Source organism: Scleropages formosus, chromosome 21 (assembly GCF_900964775.1).
Source record: "Scleropages formosus chromosome 21, fSclFor1.1, whole genome shotgun sequence".
Taxonomy (NCBI): domain Eukaryota; kingdom Metazoa; phylum Chordata; class Actinopteri; order Osteoglossiformes; family Osteoglossidae; genus Scleropages; species Scleropages formosus.
Window position 1 is genome coordinate 1738291 of NC_041826.1, and position 19308 is coordinate 1757598.

Sequence of the window (19308 nt, forward strand, 5' to 3'; positions counted from 1 at the left end):
ACGACCAACCACAATAAAGGCCCTACAGAGATTCCTGGGTTTTGCCAATTTTTATCGCCGCTTCATTCGGGGTTTTATTACTCTGGCCACCCCTCTGATGGCCTTGACTTCCTCAAAAATGACCAGGTTCACTTTGACTGATGGGGTACAACAGGCCTTTGACGTCCTAAAGAAGAAATTCACAAATGCACCCATCCTCCGCCATCCTGATCCTGACATACCATTTGTGGTGGAGATGGATGCTTCAGAAACCAGAGTGGGAGCCGTATTATTCCAAGGCCAGAGTGACCCACCTAAATTGTACCCATGCGCTTTCTTTTCCTGCAAGATGTCACATGCCGAGAGGAATTATGATATAGGGAATTGGGAGCTCCTGGCGGTGAAGATGGCTCTCGAAGAATGGAGGCACTGGCTGGAGGGGGCTTGGCATCCATTCGTCATCCTCATGGACCATAAGAACCTGGAATATCTGCAGAAGGCAAAGCGCCTTAACCCCCCGACAAGCCAGGTGGGCTCTCTTCTTCACCTGTTTTAATTTTTCTGTGTCCTATTGTCCTGGTAGTACGAGCACCAAGGCGGACGCTCTCTCCCAGCATGTACAACCGGGAGCCCCTAGAGCAAGAGCTTGATTACATCCTGCCCCAGTCCTGTTTTGTGGTACCAGTGCAGTGGGAGTTCAGTCACGACCTTGTCAAAGCGCAGGCCACAGGACCCGAACCACCAGGTAAACCCGCTGGGAAACAATATGTGCCCCCAGGAATGAGAGCCACCATCCTGCAATGGGCGCATGACCATCCAGCTGCTGGCCACCTAGGGTACAGCAAGATCCAAGCCCTCCTCCAAAAGCATTTCTGGTGGCTGTCGCTGCCAGAGGACACCCAAGATTACATTCGGGTGTGACAGGTATGTGTGCAAGCCAAGCCCTCCAACCAGAAACCCACGGGACTCCTGGAGTCCCTACCAGTGCCGAACCGCCCCTGATTCCACATAGCACTAGATTTTCTAGTGGATCTGCCTCCCTTGGACTGTAAGACCACGATCATGACCATAGTAGATTGCTTTTCAAAGGCCTGCCGTCTGGTACCCCTCCTCCTGACTTCCCTGGAGACTGCAGAGCTCCTCTTCCTCCATGTGTTTTGCTTCTTTGGTCTACCTGACAACATAGTGTCCAATCGGGGCCCCCAGTTCACCTCTCGGCTGTGGAACGCTTTCTGGCAGAAGTTGGGAGTGTTGGTCAGCCTGACCTCGGGGTACCAGCCGCAGGCAAATGGGGAAGTGGGGAGACTCCAACATGAGATAGGCCTTTTCCTGCACAGTTACTGCATGGACAAACCTCGCCAGTGGGTAAGGTTCTTGCCTTGGGCAGAATACGCCCACAACTCCCTACCTCAAGAGTCCACTGGTTGCCCTCCCTTTCAGTATGTGCTGGGGTACCAACCACCGATGTTCCTCTGGTAACCTGCCTCGAGTAACGTGCCAGTGGTGGATGAGTGGTACCAGGCCAGCTCAGAGGTTTGGCGGAACGTAAGGCGGCATCTCCTTCGCAGCCAGAACCACATGAAATGGCAGGCAGACTGCCGAAGGTGTCCGCTCACCTTTTTGCCTGGGCAGAGAGTCTGGCTGTTCACTAGGGGGCTTCGGGGGGCTTATCATTCCAAGAAGCTGAGCCCGCGCTACATCGGGCCATTCGAGGTCCTCCGCTGGGTGACCCCGGTCTCCTACCGTCTCCAACTGCCTGCTCACCTGAGGGTTCACCCAACGTTCCACGCCTCGTTCCTCAAACCCTGCGCCATTTCCGCACATCAGCCACACCTGGATGCGCCTCCTCATCCCCTCCATGATGGAGGCGTTCCTGCCTACACCGTGAAGGCATTGTTGTACTCCCATTGATGGGGAGAGGTCCTGCAGTACCTCGTCGACTGGGAGGGCTATGGCTCGGAGGAACATTGCTGGGTCCCGGCCAAGGATATCCTGGACTCAGACCTGCTCTCCGCTTTCCACAGGGACCATCCTGACTGAGGAAGGCTAGAGGGACCCAGGGGTCGTCCCCCGGGTTGTCGCCGAGCGGCAAGAGCCATTCGTGGGGGGGTACTGTCACGCCCTCCACCTCAGCGCAATGAAGCACACCTGCAGTACATCAGAGGATGAGCATATAAAAGGAAAGCGCGGCGAAAACACAATTGCGGAACCTTGTTCAGCCTCGCCACTCACTCGCGCTTCTTGTTACCAGATCTCCTCACCGTCCTGCTCCTCATCCTGCTCTTTGTCCTGGTTTGCCTTGATCACTTGCTTGTCTTCTGGATTATGATACTAGGATTTGCCCTTTGGATTCCGTTCGCGTATCGGTGACCATTTTGCCTGTTTTTCTGACAATGTCTTTTGGATCGCCCCATGAGCAGTCTTCCCATGCTCCGCACTTGTGTCCTATGCATCCGCGTCGGGGGACACCGCGACAGTAAGGTTAATAATCTTTTTGAATTTGCTTCATTAGAGGAATTCACTTGTAGGGGGGTTGAATTACCATTACATCTTATGAATAAAATAAATAATCGGTTCCCAAATTCAAAATGTATCACCCAAAATTCATTAAAATGGCAAAAGATATTAAACAATTTGTAACAAGATTATTTCTTACTGCTTGACTAGTGAAGGGTTGCAGAGGTCAGGAATCTAACCAGGAAGCAGAGGGCACATCGCAGTGTCCACCTAAATGGATGATAAGTTGGCTCATTGATGTTTATGATATAAAGAAGTAGTATCAAAGAAGTTTACAATACTTTTAACTTTTTCTCTGCAATAAACATTCTAACAAATGTTTGACTCTAGCTCATCTTTATTTCATCACAAAAATAAGGTTCATAATTACAATAGTGGGGGTGCAGTTTGGACAGGTCCTGCTTTCTGGGGGGTCTGGGGTTCAAGTGCCACTTGGGGTGCCTTGTGACGGACTGGTGTCCCGTCCTGGGTGTGTCCCCTCCCCCTCCAGCCTTGTGCCCCGTGCTGCTGTGTTAGGCTCTGGCTCACCATGACCCCACTCGGGACAAGCAGTTTTAGTCAATGTGTGTGTGAATTACAGTGGTGCAAGGGTGTTCAAAGCTGTTTATTTATAGCACTCAAGGGACCCTGCTTTGAATCCCATTCTTGTAGTACTCTTGAGCAAGGTACACACACACACACATTTTCAGAACCGCTTGTCCCATACGGGGTCACGGGGAACCGGAGCCTACCCGGGAACACAGGGGCGTAAGGCCAGAGGAGGAGGGAACACACCCAGGACGGGACGCCAGTCCGTCGCAAGGCACCCCAAGCGGGACTTGAACCCCAGACCCACCGGACAGCAGGACTGTGGTCCAACCCACTGCGCCACCGCACCCCCGATTGAGCAAGGTAGTTACACTGAATTCCTCCATTAAATATTACCCTGCTGTATAAAAGACAAATAATTTTACGTAGGCTAAGCTGGTTCTGAGAGCAACATCCATTCATTATTAATCATAATGAGAATTATGAATATAGCATTTCAATTTTTTCACCTTAATCGCTGGTTGTGACTGGTTGGTTTGTGATTGGTTTTCAACATAATAGACAGAGCATAGGAAGGAAACAGTTAGATTTGTTATTGCAGAGGTGTGACTGTGTTAATAAACTGAAAACAGTCATTGCGTACATATAGATCTGTGATGAAACATCTGATACAAGTATCTGAAACAAGCCATTGTAGAGAATAAATTACTCATCACAGAAATAAAATAGTCATTTAATGGGCAGAAATGCTGTTCTATGAAAAAGAAATAATATTTTCCTGATTTTCTTAAGCAGTTTTTTGTCCTATGGGACCCTGTGCTGAGTGTATTTGATAAACAAGTATAGTATCCATATTTTCAGAATATGTTCTCAGAGGGATTTTAGTTGACCAAAGTGTACACCAAGCATCAGTAGGATATATTGTCCCACAGTTTGAAAAGAATAGGGAAATTATATATAACCCATAAAAAGACATTTCTGGAGTTAAAAGTTCTTCACTCCAAGGCTGGCCTCCCTCTATGACCCAATTGCTTCTTGAAAGAGAAAATGCTTCTATGACTGGTAATAAGTACTGTCTGCACATTGTTCCACCTGAGGGGTGAAACTATTAATAGAAAGACATATTCTGTTGTTATTATTGTCACGGTGTTTCCCTGGGGTGGGTGCGTTGAACTCAAGCGCGGAGCAGGGGAAGCTGGTTCAAGGGGTGAGCCGTAAGACATGATCGAGGAGGCAGGCAAGGGTAACCAATGTGCGCCCGTTGTCCGAAGGGAGAATCCGAGAGGCGTAATTCAAAGACAGGCAAAGAGTCGAGGCAGACCAGGGAGTCAATCACGAGGAGCAGGACGAGGAGCAGGACGAGGAGCAGGACGAGGAGCAGGACGAGGAGCAGGACGAGGAGCAGGACGAGGAGCAGGACGAGGAGCAGGACGAGGAGCAGGACGAGGAGCAGGACGAGGCTGAAGCAAGGTTCCACAGCTTCCTAAGGTCCGGGCTGCCCTTTTATGTGCCTGGAGCCTGATCAGCCGCCGGTGTTGCTTGTCGCCGAGTCCATGGGCGTGACAATTATTTCCACCTTCCACTTGTTTACGACCCAAAAGCTACTGAGACTCATTTGAGGAAGGTAGTTAAAAGACAATTTTTTTGTTTACTGAGCAAGATTGGGGGGTGTGGTGGCGCGGTGGCGCGGTGGGTTGGACCGCAGTCCTGCTGTCTGGTGGGTCTGGGGTTCGAGTCCCACTTGGGGTACCTTGCAACGGACTGGTGTCCCGTCCTGGGTGTGTCCCCTCCCCCTCCGGCCTTACGCCCTGTGTTGCCGGGTTAGGCTCCGTGACCCTGTATGGGACAAGCGGTTCTGAAGATGATGAGCAAGATTGTAAAGCTAACACATGTAAATGCTTTTACGGATTTTTCTTAGGTTCAAAGTTGGGTACTTCGAATAGTCATAATGGGGTGTCACTCACCTCAGCTGGGCTGTGTAACTGGGTGTGAGTTTGATGCCAGCTCAGTCATGTTCTGTCCATGTTGTTGTGGGTTTCCTCCAGGTGCTCCAGTTTCCTCCCATAGTCCCAAGACACGGTGGATTGGTGACTAAATTTCCAGTTCTGTGTCTGACTACCCAATAATGGACTGCTATCATGTACAGGTGCATTATAACTTTCCCAGCACCCATGATTTTAGAAGAGGATGTTGTGACCCTGCACTTGAACTAGTTGTTATCAGCAGTGAATAAGGGAGAGTGGGTATGCTGATGTTTTAATCACAGAAGATATATTGCATAGTCACAAGTACAGAGATCATAGAAAGCTGCTGTCTAAGAAAAATGGTCTTGTATTGATGAACAGACATCCATCCTTAACAGTCATCCAAATGTGACATCTATTTTTTTGACATGCTTTCAATGACAAATGTGCTTGTAAATATTAATCATAGTGATGTCAGATCCATTAAATACTGTTTGTTTCAAATACTGTAGAAAGAAAAGGAAGACAATACCAATCATGTGGTTGTTACATGTTAATCATTTTTGGTGCTTTCTTTACATTAAGGGGGCGTGGTGGTGCAGTGGGTTGGACTGGGTCCTGCTTTCTGGTGGGTCTGGGGTTCGAGTCCCGCTTGGGGTGCCTTGTGACGGACTGATATCCCGTCCTGGGTGTGTCCCCTCCAGCCCTATCCCCTGAGTTGCTGGGTTAGGCTCCGGTTCCCCGCGACCCTGTATGGACAAGCAGTAAGCAGTTCAGAAAGTGTGTGTGTGTTTACATTCATTCAGCAGATGCTTTTGTCCAAAGCGATGTATATGTCAGCAAAAGTACAATTTATGCATTACATTGAGAGAAGGAGACATACAGTAGCTGTAGACATGAAAGTCTCAAGCAAACCTAGTTTGTTCCCTACCACTTGCTACACTGAGGTTCATAGTTCAAGTAGGTGCATAGGACACAGACAAATCCCGATACCCACACCATTTTTTTTTTAATTAAATATTATAAGATACACAAATGAGCAGAACAATACCAGAGTAATGGCTGAATGAAGGTTGTATCTGGGGATGCTTCTGGAGTTACGATGCTTGAACAGTTACACCATAGACGATCTGAAGAGATCTTGGGCAAAGTGAATCTGGAAAAGATGGGTTTTCAGAGCCTTCTTGAAAACAGAGTTTCCGCAGTTCTGAGTGACAGGGGAAGATCATTCCACCACAACGGACCCAGAACTGAAAACCTCCGAGCTTTGCCTTTAGTGTGCGGGACCACCAAGCGAGCAGAAGTAGATGAGCAAAGGGGCCTGGTTGGGGTGTACCGGTTGATCAAGTCCTGTAAATAGCCCGGGGCAGTTCTATTATAGTTATATTACACATCAGTTGGAAAGTGCTAAAATGCAGAGTAGTGTAGGAGGCAGGGATTTCCATGCTAAAGCTGAGGTCAGGTAGTGGTTAGAGCTGTTGCCTTTGGACCCAAAGGTTTGAATCCCACCTGCTGCTATTACACCTTTGAGCAAAGTTCTTACCTTAAATTGCTCCAATGAAATGATCTAGCTATGAAAATTGGTAAATAATTGTAATTAGCTTTACAGTTTTGTTTCAGCAAATGTGAAACAACTATGTGCTGCATTTTGGCAGTCTTGTCCTTGTTTGGTAACCATGACCTACTCAGTGCAATTGTTGAGCTCTAACTTTCCTCTATATTGAACACTTTTTAAATATTATGCCTAAGCCCTACGTGTGGAACAGGATCTTGCTACTGAGACCATTCCTAAGGGAATCACCTCAGTCTTTGTGACCCAGTTAACCTCCTTCCCTATGATGAAAGATTGAGAGTCTTGACTGGTCTGAAATAACATCTTCTTTTCTTCAGCAGTCTTATGCCCTTTAACAGGGCTCTCAACACAGTTGATCCTTTGATCTGTAGAATGATGGGTGTTAGCAGAGGAGGGAATAGGATGGTTAACAGGGATGAGAAAGGTAAGCTGTGTCTCTGGGGGTCATGGGAACTACTAGAGTTCTGGTACACACACATAGCCCTCAACACCATAAAGTCCCCAACTGACTGCAATGGCAACATTAAAAAGAAAAAAAAAACTTGCTGAACAAAATCGGAATTAGAAAAAAATACCATCATTAGATGTATGGAGGTTCTTGGTTCTGGCTCCTTTGCGGTGGAACAACCTTCCCCTCTCACTCAGAACTCCAGAAACTCTGTCTACATTCAAGAAGGGTCTGAATACTCACCTTTTCCAGACCCACTTCGCCCAAGATTTCGCGAGCTTGTGTACAGTGTAAATGTTCATGCATCGTAACTTCATGAACATCACCAGATAAAACCTTTTATCAGCCACTACTCTGGCATTGTATTTGCTTGCTTGTGTATCTTAATATTAATTAAAAAAAAAAAAATGGTAGGAGTTTATTAGGATTTGTCTATTTGCTGAGATGTATGTCGCTTTGGACAAAAGCATCTGCTAAATGAATAAATGTAACTGTAAATATAGATATCAGTACTATCACTGGTTTTATTTTGATGTCAAATGAAACCCATTTTTGAGATATAATATAACTTACATGGGGTGGCGCAGTGGGTTGGACCACAGTCCTGCTCTCCGGTGGGTCTGGGGTTCAAGTCCCGCTTGGGGTGCCTTGCGGCGGACTGGCGTCCCGTCCTGGGTGTGTCCCCTCCCCCTCCGGCCTTACGCCCTGTGTTGCCGGGTTAGGCTCCGTGACCCCGTATGGGACAAGCGGTTCTGAAATTGTGTGTGTGTATAGCTTACATATTTTATTTGATACATGTTTAGAAGATTTGGTCCTGTTGAACATATCTGCCATTGTTTTCTTTATTATTTGATTGGTTTTATGAATAACATAAGGTTACAACAGCATACAGGTAGAGACAGTACACCGAGAAATTGCAAATACATTCATAGACATAGAATGAGGACTCAGGGTCAAGAGTTTGGTTACAATATATCACAGATATGATCATGTAACACTTTCTAATATCATTCAGAAGGATCATCATGAACAAATAAATCAAAGATATCAATTAAATGAGTGTCAATTTTTCCAGTCGAAGAAGTTTAAATACTTCATTCATCTACTTATTTAGAGAGGGAACTTCAGGGGTGGACCAAAATATTAAAATACATTTTCTTGACAAGTATGTAAAAGTAACAAGCCCATCAGTGTTTTAATATCACCAAAAAAGAAATATGGGTTGTGATTTAACAAGAAACAGACAAATCAAACTACAAATTCTCCTTACACTTCTGTTCAAAATCAGTGAAGTGAAACTTCTTTCAGAAAAATCCACAAGAAGAATAGATTGTCAGCTGTTTGTAAATGTCAAGGCTCGCCCTGAGTGGATTTGTACTGACTAAGATCACTATCAGGCAGAAAATCATTAGGGAGAACCTAGAGCCAGGACCCAGGCATCTAGATGCCCTACTCACTGAGTTCACCCCAAGGACTGCTGTCCTCAGACCTCTGGTTTCTCAGCACAGAGAATGGACCACACTCAACGTCCTCTGCATTCCATTAATTCCACAGAACAAAACAGTGATGGCAGCATCCTGGAATGTGTGCACAAGAGTGTTGTCCAAGGGAAAGACTGACATTCATTGTCTCACATTTGCATCTAGGATCCTTTCAATGACAACATGTTAGTAAAATGCTGGAAGTGCGAAACCTCATAAAGGTTTTTTTTTTGAGTCATGGTGGCCATTGTTCTTTTTCCCTTGATTATTAGGGTTGCCAAGGTATATTATAGTATATATATTAGGTATATTCAGGTATATTATCAACTGTGTGCTTGTGTATATATGTTCGTGTGTATGTTTGCTCTATGACAGAGTTGACTCCCCTCCAGGTCTGACCCTGCTTATACAGCAATCTCTTTTAATTTTATGTGCAGCCACCATAATATACACTCCCCCTCTTTACCGAATTACATCCTAGCACTTCACCCTTTTCTGTCTCCTTCACTGCACTTGCTATCACCATCTGGCCAATCTGGATTGTGTTTCAGTTCTGACCAGGTGAGGGAAGAACTGAGAAGATTTTGTCAAGGAAATGCTGTAGGATCCAATGGTGTAAATCTAAGGGTGCTAATAGTATGTGTAGAGCAGCTCTGCTTTCCAGCATGTTTTCTTTCTCAGCTTGAGCCTGGGCTTGGAAAGAGACATGATGTGAAAACTATCTTGCTTGGATCCAGTAGAAAGGGTAATTGTGAGATTTAAATGACTCTCAGTTGGTTGCACTGACTTCACATATCAAAAAGACCTCAGAAAGACTGGTTTTGGCACACGTAAAACTCTTGGTCTGTACTCTTCTGGACCCACTCCAGTTTGCCCACCAAAACCTCACTGGAGTTGATGAAGTAGTCATCTGCTATCGGACAGTTCTTTCTTGCTGTTGGATAAGCACTGTGAGGATCATGTCTGATTTCATCAGTATGTTGAACACCAAAAACACCAAAAAGCAGCATGGGGTCCTTCAATGGAAAGGTTCACCCTGTACACTTTGGAAAGGTACAGCACTTGCTAATGCTACCATATACACACACACACACACACACACACACACACACACACACACACACACACACACATTGTCTGTAATTGCTTGCCCCGAGTGGGGTTGCGGCGAGTCGGAGCCTAACCCGGCAACACAGGATGCAAGGCTGGAGGGGAAGGGGATACACCCAGGACGGGTGCTACCATCTATTCTTTCTGAATTTCATCTTTTCTTAGCACTTTCTCTTGGGCTGGGAGCACTTTTTGGACATACATATCAATTAATCTTTTCATTTATTGAAAGAATCATGATTATTGTATTTATTCCATATCCACAAAGATACACAAAAATACTGTATACACAAAATGTGACAATATTTCATCTTCTTCCTGCATTTATTTGAATATACGTATGGCATTTCATACCCAGGTGGACAGGTACTTACTGAAATAATTTCACTAGTCTGTAGTGAACAAATCTTTTTCATTTAGGGATGGTTGCATGTGACCTGAATAGGAACAACCACTTTGAAGTCGGATTGCAATTCAATTGGATTTAATAATTTCACAATCAGATAGGATATGGCCTGCTGTACATCACTCTCCACTGGTTCAACAACCACACTGGTTTCATCAGCAGTTCAGAGGGATTTCTGTCCTGGAGTTTAATGTAGTGTCAGTGCTCAGTCAAGCCTTGTATCCCCTGTGTCTTCTGCTTAGGTCCAAAACAGCCTGGAAGACCATCCAGAGTGCAGCACCCATTCAACCATGGAAAGTCCCACAGCATTAAAGAAGAAAAAAACTGATTGTAACTGAAATGAACTGAATTTATGGAGTAGAGACTGGCCTGCACAATAATCACTACCTCAGCCAAATATTGAACAGTATTTTTTGCACAACATTGCACACACCACAATTTTTTCTTATTTAATCTTTAATATTGGAGTTTACATTCACATTTATTCACTTTGCAGATGCTTTTCTCCAAAGCAACTTACAATGGATACTATGTACTATTACTTGCCCACACACCTTATTTACCAAGGTGACTTACACTGCTAGATACACTACTTACAAAGGGTCATTCATCCATACATCAGTGAAACACACTCTCTTTGTGTGACTCACACACTAAGGGGGAACCTGAACAGCATGTCTTTGGACTGTGGGAGGGAACCCACACAGCTGTGAGACAGCAGCGCTACTTGCTGTGCCACTGTGCCTCCCACTTTATTCATATACTTGAATACTTCTGTACTCTTCTGCATCTTTCCCCTCATATATAATTCTATTTTCTTGTTCATTTCTATTACATTTTCATTATATTTCTTTTTTCCTTTAGTATGTTTCTAATTTCTATTTTATTTGTATGTCCTTATTTTTATTATCTCTGCTATTAGTATGTACCACAAACAGTCCGAAAAGCATGTCGCACAACGTATGGTTGTGTATTTGACAAATAAAATTTGAATTTGAATTGTGTGCACGAAATAACTTCAGCAGGGCTTGGAAGCCATTGCTGCAGTCAAATTTACTTTACATTGAAATTTTGTCTCATGTTCAGCTGTAGCTGATGTAACCATTATGGCTGTTCAGTGCTTCATGATGTTCAGTGGACATTTCTTGACAGAGCAGTTATGGGGTCCTTCTGTTGATGTAATGCACTCATTGTATTTTTCTCTGAGATGTATTTCACTTTGGAGAAAAGTGTCTGCTAGGGTCTGGGGTTTGAGTACTGCTTGGGGTGCCTTACGAATGACTGGCGTCCCGTCCTGGGTGTATCCCCTCCCCATTCGCTTTGACCCTGCTCAGGGCAAGCAGTTTCAGACAGTGTGTGTATGTATAATCTGACTGTTAATCTACAACATTTATTTAATTACTATTAATTTACTGCTGTCAATTATTAACTATGTGTTACTATTCATTTATTACTACTAATCTATAAAAAAATACTATTTTTTTTCATATACAGCAACCCTGGAACACATATATCACTTTAACAATCATATCTAAGAACAGAGGAAAACCTGGTAACATCCCTGAATGCACAAATTTCTAAGCATTTACCTCCAAAGCAATAGTAATGTGCACAGAAACATATCACACAGGAACTGAGGAAAGCTGCCCTGATTTTCCTGGCTTTTTCTGCTGCTCTATGTGAAAACCAAAACTCACAACGAAAACACAGCCCCTATATGAAGTATTTATTGTTTGGCATACAAAATTTTGCACCTTTATGTTTTTTAAGACAAAAATAGCAATAGAAATATTCTTTTTTTTCTTCTTTCCATATTTTACTTCTGCTTGCAGTCTCAGAGCAGCTCAGAATTGTGCAGTAGAAACACTGTCTCCACAAGACAGGGACATCGGATGCATTGTGCTCCCCTTTCATATAATTATTACTGTGGGCACCTGTCTGCTGTGCCTGTGTTCGTAACAGTTGGGCCAGCACCCTGCAATAACAGACATGGTGGTGGTACAGTTTTAGAGCACAAATGGAAACAATGAAATTCCCCTTGAACTGTTTGCTCAGGTTTGGCACTAATTCAATGATTTAACTGGAGAGTTTAAAACCTGGCAGGCTACTGGGTCAGGGCCCGCCATCAGATGGGCTTCCTCGTCATAGCCAGACTGGCGGTCCAGGACCCATCCCCAGCTGGGCTTCCTCAGCCAGATCCTGTGTCAAGGACTGCCAAGTCATGATCATCTGCCAGCCTTTGCAACTGAATTGAAGTTGCTCTGTAACACCAGGAAGTCTGTTCCAGTGTTATATGGTTCAGCTTCTTTCCACTTCTTGTCTTTGGCTCTGCCAACACTGAGAAGTATTATGTGTTCTGTTTCATTTATGTAAATCCACAATTTAGCACAGTTACATGCTGGAATTGAAAGAACCAGGGAGCACAGACTCTGTGGAAAATAAGTGTAGTGGAAACACTGACATGGGGTTCTCCACAGAAGAAAGAACTTTCTGTGGAAAAAGTGGTTCTCAAAAGCAGGTTCTCAGAAGTAGGAACATTCAAGACACAAGAAATTTCTAAACGGAGGCACCAGAGGCACCAGTACTGGACCTCTGCATCAAATTTGATGGAATGGACCTTTGTTTCAGCTGTACTAAAGATGTGTACTTGACTGTGAAGGAATTTGCATTCAGAAAATCAGTCTTCATTCTGTTTTTCTGATTCTCAGCATTGAAAGAATTATTTTCATTGAATTTTCACCACTGTTTAGGAGAAGGGGGTGCGGTGGCGCAGTGGGTTGGACCACAGTCCTGCTGTCCGGTGGGTCTGGGGTTCAAGTCCTGCTTGGGGTGCCTTGCGACGGACTGGCGTCCCGTCCTGGGTGTGTCCCCTCCCCCTCCGGCCTTACGCCCCTGTGTTCCCGGGTAGGCTCCGGTTCCCCGTGACCCCGTATGGGACAAGCGGTTCTGAAAATGTGTGTGTGTGTGTGTGTGTGTGTGTGTGTGTGTGTGTGTGTGTGTTTAGGAGAAACAGTAACTTCTAGGCACACATATGTGATCTGATGAAGAGAAAATGCTGAATTTCCCAAAGCCCTCATTTCTCATTCCTCTCAAATCTGAGTGCCATCCCTGTCTGTTCAAACAGATAATCACGAAAACAAAAAAGAATCATAAATTCTAACCCTAATATGATTTTTCTTTGTCTGGTTTCTGCTGTGAGGGGGGTGCAGTGGCACAGGGGCACAGAGGGTTTAACTGGGTCCTGCTCTCCAGTGGGTCTGGGGTTCAAGTCCCACTTGGGGTGCCTTGTGATGCTCTGGCATCCTGTCCTGGGTGTGTCCCCTTCCCCTCCAGCCTTGCGCCCTCTGTTGGAAGGTTATGCTCTGGCTCCCTGCGACCCTCTGTGGGACAAGTGGTTTCAGACTGCGTGTGTGGTTTCTGCTATAGTAAAATGTGTGTATCCCTGTTCTTTGGTGTTAAAGATACAAATGTCAAAGCTGGGTTTTGAGTCCCCAATTTGCATTTATAGATTCTTATCAAGTCAGCTCATGAAATCTGGAAAATATCTGATATGTGCAGTGACCTTAACAAAGAATGGATTGGAATTGAATGTACCTGGAAAGCGTGATACAGTGTGGTGTATGGCAATGGCTCTGAACACAGGAGACTACAATGACCTCAAGGCCTGGGCCTTGAAATAGTTCACAGCTTCCTGAAAGGAAAGAAGAAATGCTTAAGAGTTAACCAGGAGCACAGAGATTACAAGTTTAAAGTCCAAGGATAATCAAAAACCCCTTATGAAGAAAATAAAATCGAGGCTTTCGTTCACCCCGCCTGGTATGGAGCCCTGGAGCCAGGCCTGGGAGGGGGGCTTGCATGCGAGGGCCTGGTGGCCAGGTCTATGCCGACGGGGCCTGGCCGGGCTCAGCCTGAAGCCATAACGTGGAGCCACTCTTCGGTGGGCTCACCACCTGCCGGAGGAACCGTAAGGGGCCGGTGCATTGTGATTTGGACGGTGGTTGGGGCCAAGTGCCCGGCCGACCCAAACCTCGGGCACCAACTCTGGGTTTTGGGACTTGGAATGTCACCTCACTGGCGGGGAAGGAGCCTGAGCTGGTGCGGGAAGTTGAGAGATACCGTCTAGATATAGTCGGGCTCACTTCCACTCACAGCTTGGGTTCTGGAACCACTCTTCTTGACCAAGGGTGGACTCTCCACTATTCTGGCGTTGCCCAGGGTGAGAGGCGGCGGGCGGGTGTGGGCTTATTAATAGCCCCCCAGTTTAGCCGCCATGTGTTGGAGTCTACCCCGGTGAATGAGAGGGTCATCTCCCTACGCCTTTGGGTCAGGGAACGGTCTCTCACTGTCATTTGTACTTATGTGCCTAGCGGCAGTGTAGAGTACCCTGCCTTCTTGGAGTCCCTGGAGGGCGTGCTGGAAAGCGCTCCCACTGGGGACTCTGTCGTTCTACTGGGGGACTTTAACGCCCACGTGGGCAGCGACAGTGACACCTGGAGGGGCATGATTGGGAGGAAGGGCCTCCCTGATTTGAACCCGAGCGGTGAGTTGTTATTGGATTTCTGTTCCATCCATCCATCTTCCTCCGCTTCTATCCGGGGCCGGGTCGCGGGGGCAGCAGTCCGAGCAGAGTCCTCCAGACTTCCCTCTCCCCGCACACCTCCTCCAGTTCCTCTGGGGGAACCCCAAGGCGTTTCCAGACCAGCCGGGAGACACAGTCTCTCCAACGTGTCCTGGGTCTGCCCCGAGGCCTCCTCTCAGTGGGACATGCCCGGAACACCTCCCCAGGGAGGAGACCAGGAGGCATCCGAAACAGATGCCCGAGCCACCTCAACTGGCTCCTCTCGATGCGGAGGAGCAGCGGCTCTACTCCGAGCTCCTCCCGGGTGACTGAGCTCCTCACCCTATCCCTAAGGGTGCGCCCAGCCACTCTGCGGAGGAAACTCATTTCTGCCGCTTGTATCCGCGATCTCATTCTTTCGGTCATGATCCAGAGTTCATGACCATAGGTGAGGGTAGGAACGTAGATCGACCGGTAAATTGAGAGCTTCACCTTACGACTCAGCTCCCTCTTCGCCACAACAGACCGGTACAATGACCGCATTACTGCGGACACCGCACCAATCCGTCTGTCAACCTGCCGCTCCATTTTTCCCTCACTCGTGAACAAGACCCCGAGATACTTAAACTCCTCCACTTGAGGGAGCAACTCCCCCCTAACCCGGAGGGGGCAATCCACCTTTTTCCGACTGAGAACCATGGCCTCGGATTTGGAGGTGCTGATTCTCATCCCCGCCGCTTCGCACTCGCCTGCAAACCTCCCCAGTGCATGCTGCAAGTCTTGACTTGATGAAGCCAACAGGACCACATCGTCCGCAAAAAGCAGAGACGAGATCCCGCGGCCACCAAAACAGACACCCTCCGTTCCCTGACTGCGCCTATTAGAAATTCTGTCCATAAAGATAATGAACAGAATCGGTGACAAAGGGCAGCCCTGGCGGAGTCCAACATGCACCGGGAACAGGTCTGACTTACTGCCGACAATGCGAACCAAGCTCCTGCTCCGGTCATACAGTATATAACATAGGAAAGAAGAAATGCTTAAGAATTAACCAGGAGCATATAAGTATATAACAAAAAAGTGTGAAAAACATGCACAAATACAGAGGTGCCTAGAATTCACAAATGGACTTACAGATGTAAATGGTGAGCACATTCCTTCACAATGCCAGGAGGTTACTTCCCGAGACGGTGTCTCACTGATATATGATATTTGGCAAACAGCACTACAAATTCGGTTAAGAGATATTACAGAAACTGGAAAGGGCCATTGCTACTTTAACACTTCATAAATACTAGAAATCAGATACATTAATGAAACTCAACAAAGTGATTTTTTTTTTTTACAGAAATTTATTTTAGGGTTCTGTATGCCCCTAGATTATGCACTAAACACACCAAAATGTATTGTGAACTGTAACGCAATTCAATTCAATTCATTTTTATAAAATGCTCTTCTCACACAGTGACACAGAATGCTTTAACACGGCATAAGGCAAGAAAAACAAATACATCAGATAAGAAACAAAGAAGACAGTTAACTACTGACTATCATAATATAATACTTTTACAGAGCTATAAGTTTCCCTACTGGCCACAGAGGAAAGGAACAAAAACTCCCAACTGAAAATTGAGGCCGAAAAAAAACCTCTGGGAGTCCAAGGGCCAGTGGCTGGACATTCTAGATTAATTAACAATTCTAAGCCAGTTAACAAGTAATAATGATATTGTTGCTATATGGGATCTTGAATCCCCAGATCAGCATGGTACGTCTCATCCATCATGGCAGTTGGTCATCATCTTCAGTCAGCATTGGATTCGTCTGTCACAACCGGTCGGCCTCCTCAAGTCTTATGTAACGAGACAATGCTCAACAAGAAGAAAGAACAGAGTTATTAATTTGTTAGTAATTTGTAACTTAAACAAGTCAATTTAATATGCATTGGTATAAAGGTGGTAAAAACAAATACAGGCAAGTGAAATTACATTTTGAGGTGGAATGCCTGAGTGAACATGTAAGTCTTTAGTCTGGATTTGAACACAGAGACAGATGGGGCATTTCTGACAGTAACTGGTAGACTGTTCCACAGTATAGGTGCTCTATAACTAAAGGCGTGACCTTCTGCTGAGGTCTTATTGATCACAGGTATTTTAACCTGCATCCAGAGAACGAAGATATTGTCTGGGATATAAGAATCAATAATCTCACAAAGGTAAACTGAAGCAATGCCACGTACTGCCTTATAGGTCAAAAGTAGGATTTTACGATCAACTCTAAATGTGACCAGGAGCCGATTTAAGTACCGGTGTTATAATAACCAGACAGGAACATATGCAGAGCAACGGTAACCTTAAAATCACTTTTACAAAACCCTAGGACAAAACCTTAGTCCCATAGCTCAATCATAAGAAGCCAGGCAACATATAACCTACATAAATGTGCATAACTGGCAGCACATGAATGATATACTGAAACAAACAGCAATCCACACTGTCATAGTAACATGCTAACACATTACACCCACTCCTTGCATTAATTTGCTTCATGACATCGGTAAATTCACTACATGAAATCACCCTGTTGGGCGAATTCCTGTTGTAAAGGGGGCGAATTACCATTATTTCTTACGGAGAAAAACAATGGGTTCCTGGACAAATAATATGTCTCCTAAGATGAACAAAAATAGCAAACTGAAAGGTATTTTTATGAATAACAGTAACACAAAAACTTTACAATATTAGCAAAATTATGACTTCTTCGTGTTTTATTGTTATATTTTTTGTGTAACATGGATGAAGCCTTTCTCACTCCCACTATAAAACCCCACCATAGCGATATATATTTTCCTATACTGATGACTCTGATTGGTTGAGAATGTCAATGTAACAAAGACAACACAGAAAGTATGTAATTGGTTTTGTTATAAAAGGTGTGCAAACATATTAATAAACTGCTGGAATTTTCCATATTAAAATGTCAAATCTCCACCTTTTAAACCTGGTGATACACTAGTTCCCATTGTTCCATAATACGTCTGGGTATGTATTTTCATTAGCCATTGTAGTATTTAGTGTGTATCAGTGTATTTATTTCACTAGTTGTTAATGTCAATAGGCACGTTTTATGGAAAGAAGGTCCTTATTATTTTTGATTGGCATTACCTTGGAATGTACATACTGATGTACCCGAAAAAAATCTGCGAGAATTTGGCACCTTAACTTGGTACAAACTTTCAGAGCACTGTGTAATACATCAACACTAATGACCCGTTGTTTCTTCATGAATCACATCCTGTGCATTCCAGGAACTCAGGAAGGTCGACATCTGCATAAGCGAGGTTTGCGTCACCTTGGCAAATAGCCTCAGTCCAGATCAGCTCCCGGGGCTCTGCTCTGATTGGAGATGCCTCTGTGTCAAGGGTGGGGACCAATGAATGGTGCTGCTTAGTTAAGAACATGGAAGGTGCGGCTCTTGTGCACCATATGTCTGCCACCATCTCGCTCCTACTAGCCTTTCTTCTTCTCTCTCCCTCTTTCTGAGCTTGGTGCAAGGAGGTGCTCACAGGGAGTACCGAGCCAAATGTCCACACAGTGGAAAAATGACCAGTATCACAGGAAATTGCAATGACAGCACCCAGCCCATGGGTAGTCTTTCACAGAGCCATCCCTGTCTGCTATCTTTAACAGGACGGGACACTTACGATGGGAGTACCTAGAAGCACAACCATTACCCACAACCATTAAAGAACTTAAAATGGGGGTAATTTAGACTGTGACGGAGAGGTGTGAAAATAAACATGAAATGGGGTTAGTGGCATTTTACCTTGTTTGGTGTCACTATACATATACAGAAGTGTTCAGCTCTCAGCAGCAGGGACAACTGGGTAGTGACGCCTGTGCATACGGGGACAAATGTAGTGTGATTCCCACTCAGAGTGAGTAACAATAGGCAGTAACTGACTCCAGTTCTGGAAAATTTTATCAAACTGTCCAGCAGGTCCAAAGGATAACCACTGTACTATTTGGGGGGATGGACATAACAACAAAAACTGAAGTTCTGTCTATTACCTTTGACAAGGGGGGCACGGTGGTGCAGCGGGTTTGACCGGGTCCTGCTCTCTGGTGGGTCTGAGGTTCAGTCCAGCTTGGGGTGCCTTGTAATGGACTGGCGTCCCGTCCTGGGTGTGTCCCCTCCCCCTCCAGCCTTACGTCCTGTGCTGCCGGGTTAGGCTCTGGCTCGCTGCGACCCCGCATAGGACAAGTGGTTTCAGTCAATATGTGTGTGTACCTTTGACAACTGCAGAGCATGGGTTTGACCTACAGAACACTTGGACATGCAGCTTGAACTCTTTCAATTCTATCACGCATTACTATGGTAGGCAGAGTTTTTCACGCATGAGAATTGAAAGAATTTTGCATCTAATCATTTTAAATATCATTTGTATTTCTGTTTATTCTTCTTAATCCCAAAAAAAAAAAAATTAAACAGTTTAACATACCATGATGTTCTTTGTGCTGTAAATTGCAGCATATACATTTTTTTTTTATTGTAGGACATGATGTGCAATCAGTTTCTGAACTCACAATCAGCCAAAAATGCAATCTTTAATGGTCTCAGACTATGTTAATCGCCAGGTCTACACCTCAGTTACAGGGGTACTGCTTGCCATCCATGTGATTTCACTGAAACTACATTGTTATGATGCAGATGTTGTTGACAAATAATTTAAGGGCAACTTCCTGGC